The sequence below is a fragment of the Citrus clementina genome, unplaced genomic scaffold, assembly GCF_000493195.1.
Source record: "Citrus clementina cultivar Clemenules unplaced genomic scaffold, Citrus_clementina_v1.0 scaffold_8, whole genome shotgun sequence".
NCBI lineage: Eukaryota > Viridiplantae > Streptophyta > Magnoliopsida > Sapindales > Rutaceae > Citrus > Citrus x clementina.
This window is the reverse complement of record NW_006262022.1, coordinates 5,452,728-5,458,956: the sequence shown is the minus strand read 5'-3', so window position 1 is coordinate 5,458,956 and position 6,229 is coordinate 5,452,728. Positions and strand designations below refer to the sequence as shown.

Below are 6,229 nucleotides of genomic sequence, written 5' to 3'. Positions count from 1 at the left end.
TTCAAAAAATTTTAAAAATTTTTTTTTTTTTAAACAAAAAAAATTTTTTTTTTTCCCTTTTTTTGGGGACCCTTTTATTCCCCCCCCGAAACAAATAATGATTATTATACATTTTAATTAAAACAACCTAAATAAATATAAATATAGTAATAGTATAGAACTGATAAATAAATATCATATGATATAGATAAAATATTACAATAAGTATAATTAATAAAATAACGTGTATGATGAAAATTTTATTCATATTAAGTTATTTTTAGTCTATCCCGATGGATTTACTAAAATTAATTAATCCAAAAATTGATTTTAAGATCGATATTAATATAGACATAATTAAATAAGATATTGTAAAAAAAAATATAAATTTTATATATTACTTTGAATGTTAGGTATAATAATTTAATATTATTCGTATGTGAAATAGATTTTAATATTATTAAAAGAATATGACAAATTAATAATGTTAAAATAAATTTTTTAATATTCATAAAATTTTATAAATTTTATCTTATCTTATTTTATATATTATATTTTTTAATTTTAAGGGATTATTTTTTACTATTTAAGCAAACTTTAGAGGTGTGGGTGGTTTTTTCCCTATTAACTTTGTAGCATATTTAAAGTGTCATATCATCTATCATACATTGCACTTAATATGTTGATTTCGTTAAAGTGTTATGTTATTGAAAATTAAACTTTGCATTTCTAATATACTAAAACTTTAATGTAAATGTAATAAAAAATATGAAGATATTTTTGAGTAGTCAATTATAGCTTTCTTTTACAAAATAGTAGTATAGAAATACAATTGGTAAAATGTAATAAAAATTGTATGGGAAAAAGTTAGTAGAGGAAATTATTCTTATAGTTATTAAAACATATTAAGTGACACACACACACACACACACAGATATTGAGTACTTGTATGTACCCCTATTTATTAATAGGAGAGAAATTAAATTTGTAATTATCCCGATGAATTATGAATTGATAAATGAAATATAAATATTAGTAAAAATTAATTTGTAGAATTACAAAGTAAACTATGTTTTATGGGCATTCGATACATTAATCTAAGGTCAAATAAGATATATCACATGATATTTTATGCAGCAGTCCAATTTTCAACATTTGCATATAGTTTTATAAGCTAGTAAGCCAATAAAATATACCACATGAGAAATTGAAGGCTATTATTTATATTTCACCATTGGACAAACACCATACATTAAAAAAAAAAAAAAAACTCATAGCAGAGATTACATTTGTTTGCATGCTTTGAAAATAAATTTTGAAATTAGTTTAATTACATGATAATCAAGTTATCTTATAACATTAACAATATGATTTAAATACTATTTTAGCAATTTTGAGTCTCACATTGAGTCTTCAAATTAATTAAATGTTGAAACTCTTTTATGTTTGGCTTGAAATTACTACTTAATAAAATTATGAAAAGTCGATAATGAATGATGTAGGATACATAGATAAAATAAATTTTAAAGTGTAATTAAAAATTCCTATGAATATCAGTTTCATATACATGTTCATATATTTTACAAAAATCATATATTTATTGAATTTTGTGTAATTAAATAAAATATATTATTTAAGTGAAATTGTGAGAATGTTTGAAATTGTAGGGTGGTCACTGAAATTTGCCGAACTTGAGCCCACTACACGATCCAAACGGTTTATGTTAACCAGTTTGACTGTTGGCAGAATAAACTAACACAATTCAAACTCATATTTGTATACAACAGACAGGATCTCATCAAAGATTAAATTTGAGTGGAGTTTTTAGTCAATCAATCCAATTTAATTTAAGTAGATTTTTTTTATCAATTAATCAAGTTTTTTAGTTTTGAAAAAAATTATGTTCAAGATAAATCTGGGAGCTATCACTACAAGAAAGCCATTGATATTGATAAAGAAAGTTAGTACTGCATCTGTTTTTTATAATTTGATATTTAGGATTTTTATCTTTATTTTGTTGTTGACTAGAGAGATGGTCATGAGGAGATTTCGGCTGTGTAACCATGTAATAACCAATACTTTAGATTAAACACTGTTCTACTGTTTTTCCAAAGAAAAAAAAATGTAGAAACATAAGAAAATTAAGCATATAATGTTTGGCGGTTGTTGTCCTTAAGGGGAAAGGCTGAAAGAAAGAACTAATATATCTTCCAAGTTGGTTGCTTCAATGCTTCTGAGTAATCTGTACTTTTTAAGTCATATCTTAATGTAGAAAAATTCAAATTAAACATGTAAAATTATTTGAACTTCTAAAATATAGAACTTTCTAGGGGTTTATAGCTTGTAATTTGTTCTTGAGGAATTGGTATCATTTAATTAAAAAAATCTGGCCTTGTGTAGTTTGAAGACAGTTGTGACCTTTGTACACTAAATTGTAAATATCTTTAAGAAGAGATGTCTGAATTTGATTCTGTAACGTTCTGTCGTAACTAGACATATTTATCTATCCAAACATATATAGCATGCAATCTCATACATTCTAGATCAATACAGTTAAATCATGAAAATTCGGCTGATAATCATGGACTTGGTTGCTTTAGTGATTCTGAGCAATCAACATTCTTTAAGCCATATCTTCATGTAGAAAACTTCAAATAGAAAACCGTAAAATTATTTGAACTCCTGACAATACTTCTTTCTAGGGATATATAGTTTGTAATTTTATTCCTTGTTAATTGATATCAGTTAATTCAGAAACTTCAGGCCTTGTTTAGGTTCAAGACAGTTGTGACCTTTGCGCACTAAATTGTGAATATCTTTAAGAAGAAAAGTCTGAATTTAATTATTTAAAGTTGTTCTATAGTTGGACGAATTTATCTATCGTACTATATATAATATGCAAACTCATATGTTCTAGATCAATATAGTTAAATCATGAAATTTGGCTGATAATCATAGACTTGGTTGCTTCAATGATTCTGAGCAGTCACCATTCTTTAAGCCATATCGTCATGTAGAAAACTTCAAATAGAAAACCGTAAAATTAGTTGAACTCCTGACAAATACAGCTTTCTAGAGATACATAACTTGTAATATTATTCTTCATTATTTGATACCATTTAAGTGAAAACATCTGATCTTGTGTAGTTTGAGGACAACCGTGACTTTTGTTTACTAAATCCAGAATATCTTTAAGAAAAGAAGTTGAAATTAAAATTTGTAAAATTTCTATATAACTATACACATTTGTGTATCCAATCGTATATACTGTGTAATATTACATATTTTAGGCCAGTACAGTTTAATCATGCAAGTTTGCTAATAACAAAACGTTCAATATTGTTTTTGCAGTTATCAACCAAAATTCAAAAAGCAATGTCTTTTATTGGTACCCAACAGAAATGCAAGGTCTGTGAGAAGACAGTTTATCCAGTTGAGCAATTATCTGCTGATGGGATTGTTTATCATAAGTCTTGCTTTAAGTGCTCTCACTGCAAAGGCACACTCAAGCTGAGCAATTACTCATCCATGGAAGGTGTTCTTTACTTTAAGCCTCACTTTGAACAACTTTTCAAGGAGTCGGGTAACTTTAACAAGAATTTCCAATCACCTGCAAAGTTAATTGAGAAGTTAACTCGACAAGATCGCCTAGCAAAGCTGCCAGCATGTTATCTGGGACCCAAAAACATGTGCTTCTTGCAGTAAAATAGTGTGTCCATCGGAGAAGGTAGCAATGGAAAGCCAGGCCCATCACAAGTCATGTTTCAAGTGCTCACATGGTGGTTATTCCATTAGCCCATCAAATTACGCAGCCCTGGAAGGCATCTGGTATTGCAAACATCATTTCTCCAAATTGTTCAAGGAAAAAGACAGCTACAACCACCTTATCAAGTTTGCTTCCATGAAGCGTGTAGTAGCCTCTGTTCCAGAAGCTTGAACATGTTATCCTATCTTCTATAGATCTTATTTGGTGTGGGTTTTCTTCGGCTTGCGGGTGTGCTTTCTATTTTGATCCCTCTTGTTGTTTTTGCGAGGAACGAAAAGAGAAAGGCAACATTAATGATATTAAAAAAGAAAAAAAAGAGATAACTACATTAATAAGTGGGCAAGATCATGCCGGTTTAACCTTTCCCGCGTCGCTGCTGGAGATGATTAAATGGGGGTGGAGAAAAGGAGAATGGAATAAGAGACTGAGATTAATAAGTGGGCTTCTGCTTGCTTTGCCCCTTTTTCTTAAACGATTGGTGGGTTGCTGCTTCCACCGATTAACCGGGTCCTCAACCCCTGTTTTTGCTGCCTGCCATCTTGTCGTTTGTCGAAGGGATGAATTCGAGTCGAAAAGAGAAAGCGCACTGTTAGGCTGTTGCTCTTAGATAGCAATTTAGAAGCAATGAATTGAAGAGAAAAATAATGAGGAGAGGTGGCCAGAGGGAAAATGAGAGTTTTTGAAGCAATTCTTATTCTTTATTAATGTAACAACAATTCCTTATATAGAGCGAAAGAAATCCTACTAAAATAATAATTCCTAATAACATAATAACTTAGTAACTAATCCTTAACAGAAAAGGAAATAATGTAGAACTAAGACTAGGATCCTAACACGCACTGAAAAAGACGAATCACGAGTGGCTAACTGTTGAGTGCTGACTGAGCCAAGTCTTGGTTTCACTTGATTCCCTGATTTAGGTTGTTTTGTTTTCTATCTAATGCAGGGAAGGAACTTTGCTGCCTAACATTGATAGGTCCCAGTCAAATGCTCGCTAACAATGACTAAAAAGATGATAACGTTGTTCTGCTTTTGGTGAGAACGACCCGAGATAGTTAGGTTTGATAATTGCTGACTATCTTTATTCACAGCGGGAAACTTATTTATAGTAGCTAACATCACAAGTCTTTGGTTCTTAGCCAACAATATCAGCTAGAATATAGTAAAATAAAATAAGAAAAATATTTAAAGATAAACCTAGTGACCGAATCCAAATCAAACATGACAACCACAATTTGATTCTCTTCCAAACCAGCAACGAATAGTTTGACATGGTGATTCTCCCGCTATTGTTTTGACACTCAAACAAATTCATCCCGCACGTGAAACATGGTCTGCATGAAGTTGCATGAGCACCTCCTTGGCTCCTTATCAAACATGCTGCGATGCAACTTTATGCTTTGAAGTTCACACTTCAAGACTGCACACGTCACGTAATCCTATGAATAAAAAGAATTTGTTTTCAAATGTGAAAAAAGAAAATGTAAGGTAGTAACTAAATATATTATAGCATTAAAGCAAGATTTGATATGAATTTAGTACAACAAAGAACATCAAATCCATGATTCCTTGTCTAATGTCACCATCTACCAACACATGTAAAAGCCTACCTATCAAATACTCAAGGCAATAAACTGAGAAAAAGTTGAACTAAAAGAATGAGATTACAATTCTTGTCAATGGTTAATCATTTAGGAAATGAGACAGCATTCAAGAATCCAATTTCAATACAACAACGTGAGAGATAAATAGATGGTGAATTTTATGAGATAAAGAAAGAGATCATGTTTTATCGTATCTCTATTGTCTTTCTTTTAAAATTTAAAATAATCTTTTCAACCGGTTTGTTAACCAGTTATAATATTTTTGAAATAATTAAATATTTTTATTATTAAAAAATATGTACCTTTGATTACATCCAACGGTACATATTTTTTACGCTATTGATGCCGTAAAAAAAATTACGGCATCATAGAGGGACCCTTATTATTAGAGCATCTCCAAAAGCCTCTATAAATTTTATTCTTCAAATATCTATTTGCTTACCTATGTGGCAAATAGAAGGGTGAAAAAATATGATATTCTCCAAAAGACTCTTCAAATAGAAATAAATTAATATTATTTTAATCAAATAATTATTTTTTAAAAGGAAAAGTCAATAGCAATTAAAACACTTCTCTCTCTTTCTCCAATGAAAAGTAATAAAATATAAATTGAAGAGGGAGAAAATAACTCTCTAAATTTAAAGAGAGATAATCATTTTTTATTTGAAAAATTTTAATTGAAGTGTCTTTTGGAGCCTTAAATATTGATGTGACTCTTCAAATAAGTAATAAAATTTTATTTGAAGTGCTTTTTGGTGATACTCTTATTATTTAATGAAATAAGACCAGTGCCTTTGTATGGGAAGTGTGTAAGCTAACCAGCTGGTACATGTATTTTTATGTTTGATTAAATGGACTAAAATGCTTTTGAGGTCTATAA

At 29.5% G+C, this 6,229-nt stretch overlaps 1 pseudogene; it reads left to right on the top strand.

The window, feature by feature from the left end:
* The first annotated feature begins 3,320 nt into the window (after positions 1-3,320).
* LOC18034976 lies at positions 3,321-4,022 on the top strand (annotated as a pseudogene).
* The last annotated feature ends 2,207 nt before the right edge of the window (positions 4,023-6,229 follow it).